Genomic DNA, 21,541 nt, shown 5'->3' with positions numbered 1-21,541 from the left:
TGCTAATATGCACTGCCCTGCTCTTCACCAGTTTGGGCGTCTGTAAAAGAAGCAAGTCCTTCAATGGCTGCTGTGATGCTGCATGCTACAGTACTTTTGGATGTATGGCTTCCAATGTGTGATCACTGCTTCCGTTTGACACTCTCTTTGCCTGATTTACAAAGCGTTTTTCAATGGGAAAATTGTGAATCAGGCCGTGTAAGTTTGTGGAGGGTGGACGACACTAGATAGCTGCAGAATCTTTTTTAGGGGTGGGAGGGCGATATTGGAGCAAACGTGGACTCTTTTTTTCAGCTGGAGCGAGCGGACGATGCACGCATCCTCTCCTACCCTTTGCCTGTGCGTCAAGATGCCACATTCGTTACTTTTCTTATCACCCCAAGTACTCGCTACATTAAGGCTAATTTTGGAAATATGCTCAACATATTGTTTTGTGCACATCACACTAAAAAAGGCGCTCATTACTGTAGGGTCTTCATCTTCAATGTAGTAGGACATGGTTTTCCTCACTTCAGACCAGGCCGCGCGGGTAATGTCCTCCTGTCCTAAAAGCCGCCGTGCTTATTTTCTGCAAATTCTGCACGGCAAGTGGACTGACATCCCAGTTTTCATGTTATGAGTGTCGATTGGGTAAAAACAGGTGGCATGTGACCATGTAATGTGATATGTTGGTGGTGGTAGCCGAGCATTTTGTGTCTTTTCTGGACCGCGTGACCAAATGCTGCGCATTAGCGGCGCGCCGGCATTACGCAGTGTATCCATCTTTTTTACTGCTTTGTCACTTGAATTGATATCCTCATTTTTCCAGCTCATAGGCCACAGTTCTGCAAAGTGACTCCTATTTTCATTTAGACCCATACAGGGAGAAAAATTACATGCATAATACATTATTGATTTTTTGCTAAAATATATAATATCACATTTGATGGATGGGATTCAGCTAAAAGCCGGCGCAGCGCAGGCCAGGGCTTTAAAGAGCCCAGCCTTAGTTACAAGGAGACTATTTTAGGACCAAAGATTGATTAGAGTGTTCAAGGGGGTGTCCCACCCATCAACACATTATAAAATATGGGACGGCGTGTATTTTATCCATCAAGGCCGCAAGGGGTGCCCAGTAGCGCAATACATGCTGGGAGTCATGCAGTGCCTAATGCGGCCGCAGGGACTGTGCATCGCGGTCTGCAGAGAAGCATGCATTTTGCTATCATCCCAGTTCCTGAATTGCATGCTTGCAGCCTGACATGAATGGCAAAATAGAGGAGAGTCAGATCTCACAGGCAAAGCTGCATGTGCTTTAAACCGATTACCCTTTTTGCTTTACACATGCAACAGAAGATTAGACAGGTTGGGGTTGGGCACTATTTTAATGCTGAACATCTCGCCAGCTATTTTCGGCATATAGTGCATATTGGCAACATGGATCTTTGCATAGGCCTAAGAAGTGTAAAAAGATGTCCCCTGGAGGGAGGAAACATGTGCTTACGTTGCTTTCATTTAATGTGTAAGCACAATAGACAGACTTATTTGTATTGTCATTTGGTTAATATGTAATCTTTAAAAATTAAACCAACGAAGTAATAAAACACATAAAAATATAATTAATACAATGATGAAAAAGAAAGGCTGTTAAAAATAGAGAAACACATCAATGAAGTAGAAATTCATACAGATCTGGACAAAGCAACATTTAACTATAGCCAATATAATAGAAGAGGAACTATCAGCAATGCAATTAAGCCAAAGGATATCACAGTCTGCCGAGATGCTTGAGTCAACGAAAGTTTTGAAATAAGCAAAGCAGAGTGTGCAGGGCAACGAACCAGCAGGTGTTTCAAAGTCTCAATCTCTCCTGGGAGGCCCCAACATCTACAATTAATCATCTCCGCAGGGATCATACCATATCTCAGTATCTGCCCAGGGATCATACCATATCTCAGTATCTCCCCAGGGATCATACCATATCTCAGTATGTCCACAGGGATCATACCATATCTCAGTATCTCCCCAGGGATCATATCATATCTCAGTATGTCCCCAGGGATCATACCATATCTCAGTATGTCCCCAGGGATCATACCATATCTCAGAAATCTCCCCAGGGATCATACCATATCTCAGTATGTCCCCAGGGATCATACCATATCTCAGTATGTTCCCAGAGATCATACCATATCTCAGTAGCTCCCCAGGGATCATACCATATCTCAGTAGAACTTATTTTGCATGAAAAACGTTCCAGCTGAACCTTAAGAAAGACCAACACACAAGTCTATTGGGATAAAGACTTAAAGTGATGAATAAGGAGCCATCTCTCCTCGTTGCTTATGCTCCAAGCTCAGATGTCTCGAGGATACATCACTGTGAACTCCCGCAATAGTCCCAAACCAAACCTACTAATGTAACTGTTGCTGTGTCGCATAAGACACATAAGGATTTCAGAAATTGATCACCATTCTGTTTAACAATAAAATGAAGATAAATAAAAGTGAGCCTTGAGGAGGGCTCAAAACCTTGTAGTAAAGGGATAACATTTGCAGTGGGCCCTACTAACCAGAGAACAGATACCGAGCGCATATCTAATTGCAACATGGGTAAGTGAATTGGGAACCCTCAGGGCCCTTCACCAAAGTAGGCCTTCTAGCATAGGCAAGCAATCAAGTAACTAAGGGTGAAGAACCTCAATGCTATATAAGATCTTGGGAATTTCAGCCCGGGAATAAGAGAAAACTTGGCATATCGGGAGTCGATTTTACACATTTGATTTATCAGTGCAACAATCCTACACTTCAGCCAATCCTTGAGTTGTGATTTGTGCTGTTAGAAACAACTGCAAAGCCTTGTCTCGGGAGGATAGCTCAGTGGCAACGTGCTTGCCTTGGAAGCAAAATAACATGGAGCAACACGGGTTCGATCCCTGGGTCCGCGCTTAGAAACCTCTGGGTATTAAGCGCGTTATAAATAACCTATCAAAACTATCAACCCTTTCTAACGGGTCAGAGGCAATGCACCATTGAAAATCCATCATCTTCTTTTTGCTGGTTCACTGTATTGTCTTGGTCTTCCCGGAGTTGATTTAAAGGGAATTAAGAGAAGGGAAATTAGCAAAGGCACCCACCAGTTGTTAAAGGACTATTTTAAGATAACCAGGTTTTGGAATTACAAAGGCTGCCAGGACAAGATGTTCCTCAATGTCTGCAACATAAGGATTGAAAAGGCACGGAACTGGAATACATCTCTGTCTGACTCCTTTAGTTGTTTGGATTTTCCGACACAGCAACCCCATGTAATCAACTCTTACTTGGATGTTAGAATATGAATGCAAGCCAATGATCAAGCGTAAAGGATGAGCTGGGATCCTCCAGAGCAACAGTTTGACGCATAGAATTCCCCTGCTAAAAGTGTCAAACTGTGTGGATAGGTTGATTGTAGCTGTACAAATTGAGGACTATTTCTTGGACCAGGACAGATTCTGAACACATTCTTAAAGGAAAACATTCAAACTGGTGCCTAAATGCCTCCAGAATTTGCCTCTCCTTTACCCAGTCATTAAGATGAGGTGGCAAAAGAGATGTAAACGTTTTTCTGTCAGCATCGAGAATGGCAATTGGCCTGTAGTTCTTAGGATCTTCCCAGAAGCCTCTCTTGAAAATAGGTACGACAAGTGCAGTTCTACATGATGGAGAAAAGGTTTCAGAGTGAGGCGCCTGCGATAAAAGGACAGTCAAAATCGAGGACCTCAAAACAGGATCACTCTTAAACAAGACATTAGTCAATCGGTTTGGGCCCAGGGCCTTGTATTTGCTAACACTAGGTATGACATCTTTGACATCTTCCCGAGCAACTGGTAGGTCCTAACTAACATCTAGTTCTGGAAACTCAGCACTTCCATCCAATTCAGTGTAAACTAGTTTCTGGATAACTCCAAACTTGGAGTGATCTATATTCTCAACTTCTTTGGAAGGACTCGTAATAGAGTACTTTGCCATGAAATAATCAACCTAATTAGTTTTCAGAGACTACATTGAGCTGAGTATCTGACTGGGGTATGCGCACTGCACTGACTATTTTCCAGAAATACGAGGAGTTCTTATTCCTTAGAATCAAACGCATCTGCACTGCATATCGTTGTAGTCACTGAGCACGAGTAAACCTCAACTAGGTCCCATAAGTTTGTTTGGCTTTCTTAATCAAACCTGCTGCTCCTGGAGAGTCAAGAGAATCAGAATACCTGATTTTCCTAATCAAGGGTCTCACTTCCATCTTCTTCACTTCTAACGATCGATCATAGACATGCTAACGACAAGCAGCCTGCAGAGGAGAATAAGACCCAGAACTACCCTTAACAGTGAAGTGGGAGAATGGGAGAAAAAGCTCCCCCCAATCTCCTCGCGACCATGGCCTCGAGGATCGCGGCCCAGACACCCACCACGAGATGAATTTGTCTATCTACCAGACGACCAAATACCCTGGTTCAAGAACATAAGGATATGCCCATCAGCCTGCCCTACTCAAGCCGACACCTGCGGCATGGATGAACTCGACTAAGACCTCAACAACAAGTACCCACATCGTTAGAGATGCCATAACGACCTAGCCAACTGCCAAGAACACACGTGCCACCATGCACACTGGTCACTCACGCACCAACCTACACGAAGAATATATTCAGTGCTATGATGTAGGTGACGGATACACCCACTGACGCGCATCTTTATTATTTTAGTAATGCAGAAACGCAAGACGCATAAAGCACTCGCGTATACACTTGCTGACGCTTCTCCCACCCCTCACATCGTGATGAGAATATAAAGAAGACGTAATACTGCCTATGAAGCCATGTCAAACCGCAACACAGGGGCCGTGCATTACACATCCCCACCCATGAACCAGGCCCAAGTAGGCCGCAAGCAAGAACCACCACGAACACTGTATGAGCGAGTGTACAAGTGCTGATCACGCAGAACGAGCCCAGCGAGAGCTCACAGCCAAGGGGGCGATGTTGCAACTCGTATGCTACCAGCCGGTGCCAAGGTCACACCTGTAAGCAAAGCTAAGCACACAGAAGCAAAATACAACTTTAAATGTGCAGAATTACGCCCCAGCTACGGTCTCTCCACACGTGACCAAGCCGACCTGACAAGGTGCCAGACCCACGAGGAAGAAGCCGCCTGGGACACAGGTTGCAACAGTGAAATGACTAGATGGACACCTACAGTGATGGGAATGGCCTGCTCTCAGGCCTATGAGCAAACCCGTACATTGTCTGCACGAACACATAGTTACACATTGTTGCTAGTGACAGGTACACCGCGAGCTGGGAACAACGATGGTCCCAGACTGGAGGGCTCGCGGGAGGACCAATCAGAACATGGGGGCACTCATCACTGACGCCACTAACAATAGCCAATCATCAGGGGTCTTTGTGTAACAATTTTCAACTACCTAATAGAAGGGACAACCCAAGTATACCACCTGACTCATCCTCAACCACTAATATTGCTCTCTATATGTATACTATACTAACCCTACCACTCGAGGAACCAATCCGGAGTGGCAGTAGGTTTTTCGCTAACTTTCCCAGGTGACGCAAGTAGCGCGTCATACTGCGGCAAAAAGGGCTTGCGAGCCCCACGAATTTTGAGAGTCTGGACGGACGCGTACGATCCTAGACCCATCCCTGCCGTTGTTTTAATAAACAGCAAACTGCCTTGCTTCTTGTGTGTGTCTCATACTCATTTTTTGTGAACACTGGAGGAGTTGGGGCCTCCCAGCCCGGAGGTCCGCGGACGGCTCAGCTGACCCAGGGATAACCACCCCGACAACAGATTTAAGGGTATCATCCATGAACAAACCAAAGTTGTTAACACTAAATGTGTGAATTTTCCAGGATAAAGGGAAGTCAGTCATACACAAGGCAAGCCTGTAATTTAACTTTGAAATAGGTTTAGGTTTCCAAACAATTTTATTTTCACCAGAATGGACTATTAGATCAGTTGGCCCACCAAGTTCAGATTTTGTAGGGTTACATTTCAACTCAAAAACAAGCATGCTTTGATTGCCCCAAGGGGAGCTTGTAACAGTCAAGTTCTTACACCTGTGGAAAAGTGGCTCACTAATGAAGAGGTAATACATTGTAGAAGACAAGTTCCCAGGTCTATCACCTGGGACCACCCCATCCAACATGAGGGTGCCTAACCCAAACAAGCAATTTAGCCTTCCCACTCCAGGCACAATTTATGACTAACATTGCAACAGGGGGAAAGTGTTTCCATTGAGTATTAGCATCAAGTCTGGAAGCATTAAGATTGCCAGCAAGGAGTAGATCCCATGCGTTATGTATACTCCAATCATTAATAAAAGTAGTAAGGAGATCAAGAAAAGAATCGAGAATGCAAATACCCTTGTACGAGTATACATTTAGAATCAGCACAATTATTGTAACCCCGTCAGAGGAGATCTTGACCTGGTTAGCCAGGATGGCCTTGCAGACATTAACATGGTGCATAATTTCAAGCCCCCTACAAGATTGCACCAAAGTAAGGACACCCGAGAAGCCCGGCCAAAGGGGGGCCTTCGGTGCAGGGTGAAATTCAGTCGGATAACCGTCAAATTAGGAACAGTCCATCATCCACGTCTCCTACAATAAAATTATGTTCTGCGATTTCAATATTAAACCAACTGCAGGATTGGACGATACATTTTGACTTCCTCGCAAATTCCAAGAAAGGAGTGTCAAGGAAGAGTTGCTACTAAAGATGGACCGGGGACTGAAGTGCTTCATTGAATTGGAATGGTGATGAGCTCCAGCAAGCCATGACCAGTCACCATTAGCACTTGATGACGCCTGTCTTTTCCCCTAGAACTGGATCCCTCACGAGGAGGAGCATGAATCAACCGAGACGATAATGTCAGCAGAATCGAGGGACTCAGTCGCAGTTCTTTTGTTGAAAGCCAGAGGGAAACGCTCCGACGCAAGAGGTAGTAAGCCATAGCCAAACTGCTTTATTATCATAGCCTCCTTCAAAATGCTTTCAACGGCAATTTGGGATCCTATCTCCATAAGGGCCCGATCAGTTTGATATAAGTCAATAAAATCAACATGATTGATGTCCTTGGACGAAATGGTTCTCAAGTTAGGTATTTCGGCCAGCAATCCAATAATATTCGTTTCTGTTCAGCACAGGCTTTCTATCTTCTGGTAACAAGCTCTCAACCAAAACTCTATAAGGCAGCCTAGGGCTATGGCCCCCAGGAGCCTTATTCCAAAAGGACCTGTCGTCTGCACAGGACCTTTTGGATAATGATTCACTAAAGGGCAAGACAAAACCTTCTGGGCAACCGATGCCGTAGAGCACAGCATTGGCTTGGTATCCACAAGAGTTAGTTCCACCCACTCTACCAGGAGTCTAATGAAGGACAGGAAGTGTATTGTTTAGTTGTTTGAATGGCTGCCATAAGAGTCATCTGGGCCATGAGAGCTTTTAAGAACTCTGCATACATGAGAGACTGCAGGAAAGAGATTCCTTATTGATGCTGGTGCTCCCTCCTCCAAGCCATAGGAAGCTGTGTTAGTCTCTGGGATGCCACATTCAACTGGAAAAACCTCATCCAGAAACTGGGTAGAAAGCCACGTTAGTCTCTGGCTTTCAACATTCGTTCCGGGAGGGGCAGGCTAAAACGCCTAGAGCAGAGGCGTAGACAGGGTAGGGCCTGAGCGGGCAAGGCCCACCCAAAATCTGTAAATGCCCACTCAGCAGCACTGTGTGGGCATTTACAGATGTGAATGTCACTGCGGTGGGCCCAACTACATTAGCTTCAGGCACCACTTGCTAGGCAATCCTGGCTACGTCACTGGCCTAGAGTGAGGCCTGCCATGGAGGATGTTGCAGCTTGGGGTCAGTCTGCACCGTGAATGAAACACAGATGATCTGTGCAGCCGGAGGTGAAGATTCAGAAATAGTAGGTGTCATTTCAGTTGCATAAGAGGGATCCAGCTCACTCAATTTCTGCCCAAAGAAGCTACTTTTTCTAAATGCCTTTGATCCTCTAGGAACAGTTCCCTCAGTGCTCTGCCTTTTCAGGGAGAGCAAAAATGTCCTTGATGGCTGTGTGACGTTGTTCCTCAAGAGTACGTTTTTCAGCTTCTTCTCTTGTGGGCATTGTCAATCTTCACACGAGCAGCAGCTTCATGGAATCTGAGAAGACTTTCCTGCTACCACGGATCCTGAAGAAGCTTGAGATGATACGTGTAATGGTTGGGAACACACGGTGACCCAAGGCGCACCCTCAGAAGCAGCGCGAGGATTGAACTCCATAACAACAACTGGAGAGGCAGATCTAACTCCATGAGATGTCTCAGTAGCAGGAGAAAGCAGCGAGTCAGGCAGTGCGGGAGAATTCAAGGAGTGAACCATTGCCTCATTCCCCAGCATGTCCCTGGAAACAACTGAAGCATCTGTAGAATGTTGAAAGTCCCTCAATTGTGTCTGTGTGTAGAGGTTCTCAAATTTAAATAGTAGCTACTCCAGCATTGTAGAGTACAACTTGGTATCCACTTGTATGCCTTCATAGAGGGAAACCGGAGCGCTCAACAGCACTTGGTTAATTTCAGCAGCAGTGCTTGATCCAGAGGACCATATGGCTCACCAGTCAATTGATTATTCCCTTGTTTTAACATTTTAGACAGTCTCCTTGAGGGTCTGGGCCAGGAGTGGATACATAGGAGGTGTTAGGTGATGGAGGTATCAGAATCCAGTGGAGTGTCTAGAAAACAGTCATGTTGTGGCGCCTGAGCCGATTCAACAGCATCGCAGGCACCCAGTAAAAGGTCATGCGATATAGACAGATCGCAGGCAGCTGCAGTTGCAGGGGGCACATTTCCTAGGGAGTTTGAAGTAGAAGGCAAAGTCACTAAAGTGGATCTCACAGGATTAAAAAAAGAGGTAATCTTGTAACCCTTTAAAGGCTTAGTAAATTGTGCAGACGGGCAGCTACAGTCTGTATTAGTGCCGGAGGGCCCGTCACCCGGAGAAACGCTGATAAGGGTAGTTCAATTGCACATTGAAGCAATCCAGGGGCATGTTCCTTCTGGGAGGCCTGCTTTGCAGTTCGTACCTATGCGAGCAAGTAAATAGAATGAGGATTCACTCACCCTCCAAACGGTTAGGGATTAGCAGTCCAACGCGGCCTCAGCGCCAACAGCAAAAACAGCCCACACTCAGCCCACACTCTGCTAGCACTCCACGCTCCTGGCTGGTTTTTAAAGGACCAGTGTGCTGAAGAGAAAGTACTCCCTGCAGAAACAAAGACTCTTGGAATAAATTCCAGAAGCAACATCCCACACCTGGCCCTCACTCGAGGAGAGGTCTGCGCTCCTGGCTGGTTTAAAGGACCGGTGTGCTGAGGAGAAAGTACTCCGTGTAGAAGCAAATGCTCTTCCAGTAAAGTCCTGCAGTGACAGCCCACACTCCACCCTCACTCCACCACAGACATTTAAAGACGTCAGTGGAGCACTTTTTAAAATCCTACTAAAAAATAAATTAGCTCTACTCAACATGGCCCCTCAAATAGGTCCTAAATTGTAAATCCGATTCATAAAGAATGCTGTATTGAAGGGATCACTCTGGATCCTCTTCAGGCTTATGAAGCACAAAAAGATCCTCTAGACAATGGAACAATGAGATTGGATTGTATTGGATTTCATTTGAGTGTCCGTGTTTTATTTAGGCAAGAGATTCCTAGTGTATCAGTCAGAAGGCTAATGTGTATACTGTAAGCGAGGGTGGGTGAACCCGTATGCTTGATTGCTATTCACACACAAGCATTTCTCTCGCTATCACAGAGTTTGTTGGGTGTCCAAATAAAAAGTTTATTTTTCAATTTCTAAAATGTGTTCCAAATGCTGAGTACACTGTCTTGATGTATTTATTGTGCAGTTCTGTGTTACGCGCATGGTAGTGTGCAGCGCCTCCACCGCATGTGGTAATGCAAACTGTTCCACGCTTTGGCAATGGTCTTTGGTATCAGCATCCTAAAGGCCTGATGCACAACCCGTTTTTCAATGGAGTGTGCCTATTGAAAAATGCATTGTGAATCGGACCCTGTGTCTGCAGTATGCCCCCTTAAAGATTGCAATGTTTTAAATGGTTAAGTTACTATTCAAAGGTCTTCAGCCTTTGGCTGTCCAGATGTTTTGGCCTACATCTCTCATCACTCTGAGCCAGCATAGTCAATGGTGGAGGACCAAGAGAGTTGGAGTCCAAAATAGCTGACACCTGAACTATATGAACTAAATTACGTGGTTGGTGCTCACACATATATGCATAGAATCACTGAAGGGAAAGTACAAAATAATCTGACTTTCTTCCCAGAAACTAGAATTTTAAAAAGTCAAATTATTCAATGACTTTTCAGAACAAAATTAAGCACTGACTCAGCCTCCACCCTTGGGTGTCCCCTATTTGCAGTAATTTATTTTAAAACATTTATTTTTGAAAATATGTAATCATTTTATAAATATGACCTCTTTTAAGGAATTACCTCAAGCAAGAAAACGTCGCTTGCCCAGTGTTTTTTTTAAAGTAAATGATCAAATTGCATCATTGCAAGTGTGCCTAGCTTCAATGCATGTTTGCACTGGCGCAATTGCTCTGCTGCATCGGCATAAAGCTGCTGCAATATCGGCTCTGGTAAGCCGCTTGCTCCACTCCAGATTTCCAGTGCTGTGGACATTCTGTGAACCTAAACTACAGGTCGTGGTGTGAAACCGGCACAGGGACTTCTTCTATCAGTGGCTGCTTTGAAAATGCAGACCCCTTCCTATGCAGCACTGAACTCAAACCCTAAGACTCTGCTCATCCACTATGCAGGATGGCCTCTGGAATAGACAGCATCGTGAAAATAGACCTGATTATCACTGATAAGATTCTATACGTACAATCCCATTATTATTTGGCTGGGCTGGTCTTCCACTAAAGATGTTTCGTTCACATTCTTGTTTTACTGAATGTACGTATTCACGTATAAAAATAGGCCTGCGGGACAAAAGGGGCACTACTACCATGCACATTGTGTGCCTATGAAAATCGCAATGACGTCAACAACGAAACTGCCTGTATCTCGATTGCCAACCTAGCTGGTAGAAAAGAGCCTTGCACGTCAACATCTCAAAGGTCTGAACTGCTTGCACAATATATCATCTTGTTTTTGATTTCTCTGCCAGTGTATGAAAGGGGCAATTTATCATGTACTGTAAAAAGATTTTATTGTTATGTTTTACAGTGATATTGTTGACATGATGGAAGTCAGACCAAACAAATCCACTGGAAGGAGGTTGTTTAGCAAACAATCAGTCTAGCCTTGTCAATGCTGACGATGAAGCTGCACTGTCTCGGCCACTGACAGAACATAGAGAAGAGAACCTTAACTATTTAGCCCCTCCCACGCTCCCTCTTAGAAGCTTCACACTCCTCTCAGCTTTGCAGAATCATTGAGCTGCTCTCTAGCAGATCCCGCGCTCCACTTCAGCGGATCCCGTGTCTGCGGACCTGTCTCTAACATTCCCAATCCTTGGCTATCCACCCCATTGCTTGCCCATTTCCCTGTACAACAGTTCACAGTCATCTCACTGCCGGGGTCCCCGGTTTCCTCTTCGCCATCCAACCCCTGTTGAGATCATCTTTCCAGATGATGAAACAATGGGATTGAAGTGGCACCTCTAAAATGATATGTTGGCAGTACTGTGGTGCTAGCACACCCAACGACTGAAATCATAACGTTTAATGTAGGGAAGCCAACTGCTAACCCTTTTTGGCATTACATATCTAAGTCAGAGAGACAATGATCCACACGTGAATGAAAAATGTGCATACCCGTTTTATTGACACTGTCCGACCATAGATAGTCTACAGGTGTGCAGTGGTGTAAGTGTTGCCCGCCAGTCTATAAGCTTTCTATAAATCACCAGCCAATGCATCCGATAGGCCATTGCATTTAAGATGTACTCACTTTACTGAATCTGCATGTTGTAAAGGCATGGAGAACGTTTGTGTCACCGGGGGTAGGAGCCAGTACCCCTAGCATTTAACTTGGTACTCCTAGCTTGTTGACCACTACCCTTGGGGTGAAGCAATGCCTGTTTCATTTGTAATCCTGTCTGGCTGGAAGCGTGGTGCAGGGCATTCAGGCCTGCCTCCTTTTGCCTCTTCTTTGCATGACAGCTGCCCCCTCATCAATGCCATTCCGCTATTTTACTTCTATTCCCATGTCTGCTTCTTTCCCACAAACCTGAATTTGTGGTGCACTGTCGTCCCCCTCCCCTATGTGCCAGGGTCCAGTGTCCTCCAACAAAATCAGGCCTCTACCCTCTAGTACCGTGCTTAGACTTTTGCCCGAGGCTAAACCCGGCGTGGGCCGGGGCACACATTCCCTGCCGAGCTGCACCATCTCCTCCTCTCGGTCTATACCCAGCTGCCTCGGCCCTCATGGCTTGGTCATGAGCCGACAGCCGTGTCATCACCCGATGCACCTATGCTACCATTCATGGGGTGGCGAGGGAGGCCGGCGAGGGGATGTGTCTGATCATAGAAGCAGAGTGTGTGGAAAGGCCCATGTGATTTTGTATGGGTCTCTGGAGCCGTGCTTAGACACAGGCAGCATGCATTGCGCAGGAAGGCAGGGCGCACAATGAATCCAGCAGAGCAGTGGATCCCGCCTGTGTCGCCTCCTGGACACTTTCCACCGGCCACCGCCATCCCAAACTGCATCCACTGTTTTCAATATTGGTTCTATGGACGTAGCTCTAAAAATGCTTAGATGTGATGCTTCACGAAATCTCTGCACCCCCAGGGAAAAGCGACACGCCCACAAGGTAGCTCGCTGAGTTAAGCGATCGCCAGTGCAGCGTTCATCTGCTTGTAGTCACAGGTTTGAACCCCAAACGAGATGTCATTTTTAAAAACACCCTGGGTGGTATTACAGAAACTTTGCACTGGTGGAAATGTAATGAACACAAGGGCAAACATGACCCAAGTACAAAAACCTAGTCTTCCAATGCATTTTTGCGCCAGGGAAATGTTTGCCCCCTGACGCTACCACTCTTTCTCCCTCCTGGCCCCGCTCCACTGGAACCCGCTGCCCATAACAATCAAAGCCAGCCCAGCTGTGGCTCTCTTCAAAGTGCGGCTTAAACTTCACTTACTAGCTAAAGAGGGAGCGCCCCTATAGCCAGGATTGTCTGACAAGTGGGGACTGAAACTAATGCATTGGGCCTACCACAGTGGCATTAACATCTGTAAATGCCCAGACTGCGCTCTGAGTGGGCATTTACAGATTTTGGGTGGGCCTTGCCCCCCAGGCCCTACCCTGTCTACGCCTCTTCCCCGCCCTCTCCCCATCCTGCCTAACTGACCCTGCCACTCCCTCCATGTAATGTTTTGTATTTATATAGTACCACTCTTTAGTTTGAAGCCCTTTCTCCCTTGTTACCTTCGTAAATCACCTGTTTCTTATGTACATACATGTTTCTGTTTGTTTTGCCCCTGATCTATGTCATGCTTGTAAACAGCCTGGCCTGTTTTAGTATTTTACTGGCAAGCCCCTTTCAGATATAAGTTATTTATCATTGTTACCATGACACTCACCTTGGAATGTCTAAATACTTTGGGTCTTTTCCAGATAAGGATGGAATAGTTTGTTTTTTATACATATACAATAATTGTGCTTTTCTACATAACCCTAGCAGCTTTGGGGACATTCAAACCCTGGGGGCTTAGTTTCCATCACAAGACCCTGAACAGTTATGAAATAGATGTAAAACCTTCTAAGACTATGGGCCTCATTACACGGTTGGCGGTGAACCATGGCGCTATTAGCGCCATGGTTCATGCCGTAAAATACCGGCACCGCCTTGGTGGAAAGGGGAATTACCGCCCCATTCCAAGGTTGGTGGGGCGGTAATTCCCCCTTCCACCATTGCCCTTCCCCATTCCCATTTTTGCCCCATAGGGCTCCATGGGGAAGGGGCTAATTACGGTACCTCAAATTGCGGTACCGTAATTAGCTCCACTGGTCCCTTTGCGGGTTGGTTTTTAACGCCTGCAAAAAGCAGGCGTTAAATTCCCCAACCCGCAAAGGGACCTCGTAGTAAGGCGGTAAGGATTTACCGTTACCGGTAAAATACCGGTACCGGTAAACCCTTACCGCCATCCGTGCAATGAGGCCCTATAACATGACAAGGACATCAAACATGTCTGTTCGGAATTTGCAATTCTGCTCAATGTTAAGTTAATGCAGCATTGACAGAAGAAACTGGAGGTGGCATATGAAGTCAGCAGGTTTATATAGCGCCTCCATCTCAGGCAGATAAAGATGAGCATGTGAAGCGGTACCTTACATATGGTGATGACACCAGACATATAAGGCATTATCTGTCGCATTATCTGTCATTGCATGGTGGTGCAGGGTTACTCGATGATGCTCTTGGCATGTGATGGCAACACCTGAACATGCAAGGCTGTACCTCACACACAGTGACTGTGCTTGTCATAGGATGGGAGCACCTGCACATGTGATAACGTGCCTTACTTGTGGTGACTATGCCACACATATGAAACATTAACTGGCACTAAATAGAGTTACTGGGGCATTTGAGGCTACACTGTCCAATTCACTGAGCGTTTTCCAATGGGATTGTGCCATTATAAAACGCGTCTGTGAATCAGGCCCTTAGTGTATGACGGCAATGTCGGAACACGTGAGGCTGTACCTTATATATTGTCATTATACGTCCCATATGAGGCTATAAATGACCGAGTTGGCCCCATACAGAAGGCTACCTTTGCCATATTATGGCAGTATCTGTACGTTTGGCGCTGTAATACTCATATGATAACTTGACCTGATGAATAAGGCTAGAGCTGGCAGAAGGGTGGCAGTAGTTGACCATTACCTGTAAATGCCTCTGCTAGAATATGAAGGCAGTGCCCGTGACTACGGGGGCTCTGCAGAGTTCATCCCTGGCATACCACCTCCCCATCTGGGGTTTATCAAGGCAGCAGGCTTAGTTAAAATACAGTTTGTAACTAAAATACTATTTTGTCGCTAATGGTATTTTATAAGCATCCAGTTTTTATGTGTACTTCTCAACATAAATTCATGTGATGTCATCAGAGTCGCAGGTCCTGAAACACCGCTGCTTGTGATCTCGCCATGTCCCGTGCCATCACTGTGTGCCATGTTACAAGGCATCTAATGGCACTTCCGCTACCCCTGGCATTCCTGAATTGGTATCATTGTGTACCTACCCCACACCTACAAAGCCTCAAGCTTGGCAATGCCAAGGAGCTGAATAGAAACAGCCTGCTTCGCACACACACAGCCACAGGAAATAATAGCCTGTACAAATGCTTTGCCCAGAAATGTCCTGCACTTGTTTATTCCAACCACTGCGGTCTGGAATGGCACCGCAACTGCTTGCATCCATGCAAACACAGTGCATGCATGCGTGGCACGGTCCCATTCTCCTGTCCGCAGGAGTGGTTCAGTTCCCATGCTTGTACCCAATTGTGTTGGGGCATAAACTACGAGGCGCAATCTGTGTAGTTGAATGGAGGCAGAAAAGGGTTTACATGGTAGATGCCGTTGTCCAAATCCACCATCCGATGTATGGGGCATTGTGTACAATGGAAAAGTCCTGGTATGTCTCTTTGTGTGTGTACTCGCAGCCCCATTTCTTGTAGTGTTTTGGCATGCACGACGCCAACATGATGTGCGTGTACTTCACACAATGCCCTATGGCTAGCCCCACCACCCTATGTGGTATCCATTGGGCTATTCACATGGATATGCCAGTCAATCCAAAATCCCAGCCCCTTCCGCAGCCTCACTGCAGTCTATGACAATGCCAACATGACTTCCTTACTGTTCGAATTTAGTTAAAGGTCCTACACTAAATTATTTGATTGATGATGCAGCAAGATTTTACCAATGACTACCCAATACGTTTGGATGACGTTTGCCTACTTCTGTACACTTCCTGTGGCCTGCATGATTATTACTCCAGTACAGCTGGTCTGCTAGTGATAGTAGTGTGGGCTGTGTTCAGTCTCTTCTGTCTCTATATGTCAGGGATCTGCAATATAGCTGCTTATAGATGTTTTGGACTACAACTCCCATGACCCCTCACCACTGACTATGCTTTCTAGGGCTGATGGGAGTTGTGATCCAACACATTTTGAGAGCCAAAGGGTGTGAGCCCCCGCTATAGATCAATAGTCTGATAGTTTGTCATCCAGGCATCAGGGTGATGCAGAGTGAGAACACAGTTTGTGACAGAGCTGTACTGTGCTCATAGAGTATCGGTGTACTGTATGTTAATAGGCCGCAGTAATTATTCTTTAAAAGTAAATATTTCAGATCCTAAACCTAAGGAAAAGGAGTGATTAGGTGATAGAGTCAAATGCGCAGCGGGGGGTGCTGCTTCGGAGCTGCCTCTGTGGCAGCACGAGTCTCTCCTGCTCCCATTGGAAGTTCGCTTCACTTCTCATGACAGAGCGTGCACAGGTCATCAATGTCAGTCAAAGGGAGATGAGACAGAGGGACTTTGACAAGGCTTGAAAGCAAGTCGAAGTCATTATTTATTCATTTGGTGTTCATTGTAATAGCATTAATCATGATCCATCCGTGTAATGCCCGGCTGTCTCGCCTAGCTTCCATTGCGCCTCAAAGGCTGGTGTTATCCAAGAGTGCTCTTGTCGAACCGGAAAGGCTGTTTTTAATTCTGTTAAGTCAGAATGATGCAAATACCCAACAGGGAAACAAGGTGTGCATGGCCTCTGGAGAGTGCAAGAACCTGATGAACACGCCCAGAAGGAGCATAGCGAGCAACTCCATCCTCATAGAATATAAAACGATAGCATTACACAATATTCAAGCCCCGCCCTGAGAGACCTGGTGGGTTTACAATGAACTCGCAAACCAGTAGGGCGGAGCATTGGATGAATCGTGACTCCTCCTCTGTGTATGTGGGCTCTCACCTTATGGCTCAACTTCCGAGCACTCAGGCACCGCGTCTTATGTAGGATGTTAGGTGCTGCATGGCTTGCCCATACATTGCATCGTGCAGGTCTGGCCCTACCACAAAACAGTGGTATTGTGTGCAAACAACACTGATTGGCACGTGTGCCACAAAGAGAGCATGTTCCTGTTACTCTAGGGGTCGGATAAACCAAATGTGCCTTTGCTGTTACGCCACCACTGCATCCAAACATCACCGCCGGAGAGAGGCAGAACATGAGGATCACATCAAAGTCCGTCTGCGTTTAGCTTGCCCACTGGGTGGAGTGTGACAACACGACCAATGAGCAACAAGAGCACGGGCCGGAGTGGGTGTCTAAACCTAAGGCTCTGCCTCACACTCCTACCAGTGCAACAGTGATCCGGCCTGAAAGGTGATCCTGGCACCCACATGAACTATACACCTCCTTCTGCTCTGAGGGTAGCATTGGCCGATATGCGAGCTGGTCAGCAAGCATCCACACAGCAATACCAGTGCTACCAACATAAAATGAGTGTCTACAAAGGGCCCTTGCAAAATATAGTTGATATATTTAAACACAGATAAGTGCCCAAAAACACTAAACAATCTTACCCCTGCAAATTAAATACACAGATCAAGGCACACTTATATAAAAGGGGTGATGACTCCGGGTGTGAATGGCAGAAGGTAAGAAAAACAACAGAATTGCAGAAACTCAAAGTGATTACTTTCAGAATGGCCTTATGGTATGGAATGATGTCCTCTCGCTAGGACCCAATATACCTAGACCAAGGGGCAGAATCTAGAATAGACTTTTTAGGGGACTTTAATTCATTCAGGCACTTCTTTAATCTCTTGCAACTTCTTGCAGCTTTTTCAATATCTCGAACCGCGGTTCGTGGCAGCGATTGGCTCGACTTTATTCAAGCCCTGCTGTGCTTGGTACTGTTCAAGGGCAGCCTGAGGAGCTCAATGGTGTCCAGATGCAGGTGGCAGAGGTCCCACTCCATGGATAAATTGAAGTTGAAGAAGTAGTCTTTCGGTTATGCTGGTTTGATGCAGTGAATTGGGCCGAATGCAGAGGATCAGCAGAGTGGAGTCTTCCTTGCAGCTCGCAGGGATTTACTACGTGGTTTGACACCACGCAAAGCAGAGCTTGAAGCACAAGCAATCGGTCAGAAGATCAATGCCATTCGATTTCAGCTTGATCCGCTCTATGTGGCTCGAATCAGGACATGCTGCTGTCAACAACCAGAATTGCCAAAGGTAACACATTTGGAGTTAAATGATGCTTGCCCTGTGGTTCCCAGCCCAGGGAATTATTTCAGAGGAGCTTGCAGTGTCCTGCCCAGTCCTGGGTGGGCTCACTGGCTACCCACAATCTTCAATAGCAGGCAAGCCTTCCTTACAGAAGTCACGTATCTTGGCCCCCTGAAATGGTTAGGAAGGGAGCCAACAGTTCCTGGGAAAATCTTGTATATACCCTGTGCCAGGGACCATCAGCAGCAGTTGCTCCTACAACAGTGCCACTTTATTCTTAAAGATGATTCCTAGGAAATGGTTCTGGGTGATTGACAAAAATAGGAGCTTCCCCACATATAAGGTGAAATCCTCACAGGGGATGGTTCTTATTTCAAGCCTTCTGCTACAGGCCAATCTGTGTCTCCATTACAGATGTGTCCTCCTTTGCAGCATCACTCCCAGAGTCAATTGTTTGCAGGAAGTCGAGGATGGTTAAGAAGGAAGCGGTGTACAGTCAGAACCAATATATCCAAGGTCGTCTTCCTGTAGCTAAGCTGCCTCTTGATTTTCCTGGACCTCCCCTCGCCCATGTCTGTCCACCATGTTAATCTTCTCCTTTCAAGTGCTTCCCTTGTGTCTTGCAGCTCCCCCTGAAGTGCCTGTTCCCAGCTCGACCCCCATGCCCCCCACTGGAAATGTGTCTCCCCACCTGGGAGGGAAAGGTATGAGATTTCCATCTAGAGTACAATTAGCTTCCTGGGAGTAGCTGTGCCCATGTTTTGTGGGGGACACTTCAATGGCAGAAGCCTACAGCCAATGTCCCATTCATCTGTAGCCCAAAGTGTGATGCCAGAGTGGCAACAAATATGGTTTGGCCGTTTAATTTTACCTTCATTAATCATTATATCTATCTTTTAATACCATATAGCTTTATCTGAACTTCAGAAGTATCCCTAAGTTTGAAAGGGACACTTTGGTTTTGCCGCCAGATTCATGATGTGAAGATTTAAAACGATTTAACAAGTGAACACTATTTGATTTCCTCAAAATTGATTCCAATTTTTATTTCAAAATAGAGAAATTTAGCATTACTTTATTTGTAGATATGCTCCTAATAAATCATTTGAATTGTCCCTCCTGCGGGTAAACAGCTGCCACATGTGTAGTAGTTTGTGCTGTCTAAGTGATCGCATCAGCTGGGGCACTATTTATAAGTGTAGCTCCTTGTTGTGCTAAAATGGAGTTTTAGCAGACTGTGGGCCTCATTACGAGTTTGGAGGTAGCCATGGAGCTGTTACCTACATGGCTGCCTCCAAACCGGGCTCCATTACCTGGTTCCTGCAATGAGGAATAACCGGGTCATTCCGACATAGGAGGAGCCGGTAATTCCTCCTTGCAGGAACCATTCCCCATTCCCATTTGAGCCCCCATAGGGCTCAATGGGAATGGGGATGGAGGTAACAACGGGCACATTACAAGTGTTGTTACCTCCCTCTTCCCCTCGCGGGACCCGGAAAAGACATCTGGTTTTACCAGACGTCTGATCCGGGTCCTGCAAAAGTAACCTCATAATCGGCCCTGACAAAATGAAGGGGGCCGGTCCTATACTGGCCCCCTTCATTCCGTCAGTGCCAGGTCGTAATGAGGCCCTATGTGTAATTCTGCACCAAACCCTCTCTCACCCTGTAATGCCGGATTAATAAGGTGAGATGTGTCAGTAGGCAGCTGTATGATATGAACGCGTTTCCTTTTCAATGAGCCAATTATGCTTGTAAAAGGAAACCTACCTGAGAAACTGTTATTTGGCTTCGGCATGTGAACATTTCCCGCTGTACGTACATTTATGTTAGGGGTTGCGGGCATGCCAATTACTGATGCCTAGCAGAACGTAAACATGGGGTGTCTTATATTCAATTATACAACCAATTAAGCAGGTCACCTGGGTACAAACCCACCTAGGTTCCATGTGATTTCATCGACGAGGACTCATCGAACTCAAATCCAACGGATATGTTCTTTCTGTTGTTCCATTTGGCCGCACATATATGGGGGGAGATCCCCGCAGCTCCCACCCCACTTCGCCACACCTTAATTATTACTCTTACCCACTCACCCACATTTATTTGCATTCAAATTCGACGACTCCTCCTGCAACAAAACGTACCTATCATACCCGCCAACATCAGTTTTTAAAACACAGGGCACTGCCCGAATGCAAGACTTTTTTTCAGCAGATCTGACTTCCATGGCAGAAATCATACACTTGAGATTCTGAAATTTAAAAAATATGGGTGATTTCCCCTGGTAGAAGGAAGTCCATCCAAAGGGGACTTTGGACGAGAGAGATAGAAGGGTCCAAAGGGCTCACTCACATCCTCTGAGGAGGAGCAGTTTGGAACTGCACTCACCCTCCACAGGAAATAACAAGATGGGGCAATTCAGCCTGCCTCCGTGCATGAAAAACGTGCACCTGCCCAGTGAGTTTAAGTCTTGGAGCACTCACAAAGACGTCTGCAGCAAGGGACTGCACCCATCCGCGTTAATGCGCTTTAGATTCCTGAGAGGTTTGTGAGACAGATGTACACAGCATGATAAAGTGACCACCTCAGAAAGGTGTGCTGCCATCCTATGCATCAGGGGTTACTGGAAAGGTCAAAATGCATACAGGAAACATCAGATCTTCTTGACACGGTTTAATAAATTGACTTCTTTGACATGGAATTTCCCTTATTGCTGAATTTAAAAGTGAGTTGTAAACTGCAACAGGTTTAAAACCTCATTAAATACTGTCACTGTTGTTGCTCATGGAAAACTAGTTGATATTTGAATTTGCAAGAGTGTAATGTAGCTGAGTTCCTTATTAGATGCCCACACCGCAAAATGAATCCAATTTTGGCACATTCAATAATTTCGAAACTCAAAGCTATTCCTACAAAACAGTTGTAGTAGATATAATCGTATAGACGTATTGTTACAACCTCAAATGACAGGCGTTTGAGATGATCGACCCGGGTCATCCTTGAGACGTTCGTCTGAAGTTCTACCACATGGCCGAAAGAGAAAACGGTTTGAGCTCCTTTTTCAGTCATAAGCAGCTTTCAGATCGGCAGGCGGTCTTTTCTGGAGGCAGGCTTCTGGAAATGTAGGGACAGGGGAATAAAGTGGAGGTTGAGTTAGTGTAGTTGAGTAGGAAATGTGGTAGGGAGAGATGTTGAGTTACTGGAGACAAAGAGTTAGGTTTAGGGTAGTTTTCGATTTTGTATT

General features: G+C 45.9%; 1 protein-coding gene across 1 annotated transcript in view; it reads left to right on the top strand.

Annotated features, from left to right (window-relative positions):
- Positions 1-21,541, top strand: part of ADARB2 (adenosine deaminase RNA specific B2 (inactive)) — a 1,587,200-nt gene that overhangs the window by 470,216 nt on the left and 1,095,443 nt on the right. The window lies entirely within an intron of this gene.

Source organism: Ambystoma mexicanum, chromosome 2q (assembly GCF_040938575.1).
Source record: "Ambystoma mexicanum isolate Mex_15411 chromosome 2q, UKY_AmexF1_1, whole genome shotgun sequence".
NCBI classification, from domain to species: Eukaryota; Metazoa; Chordata; class Amphibia; order Caudata; family Ambystomatidae; genus Ambystoma; species Ambystoma mexicanum.
The sequence above is the reverse complement of the archived record's forward strand: the minus strand, read 5'-3'. Positions and strand labels throughout refer to the sequence as shown.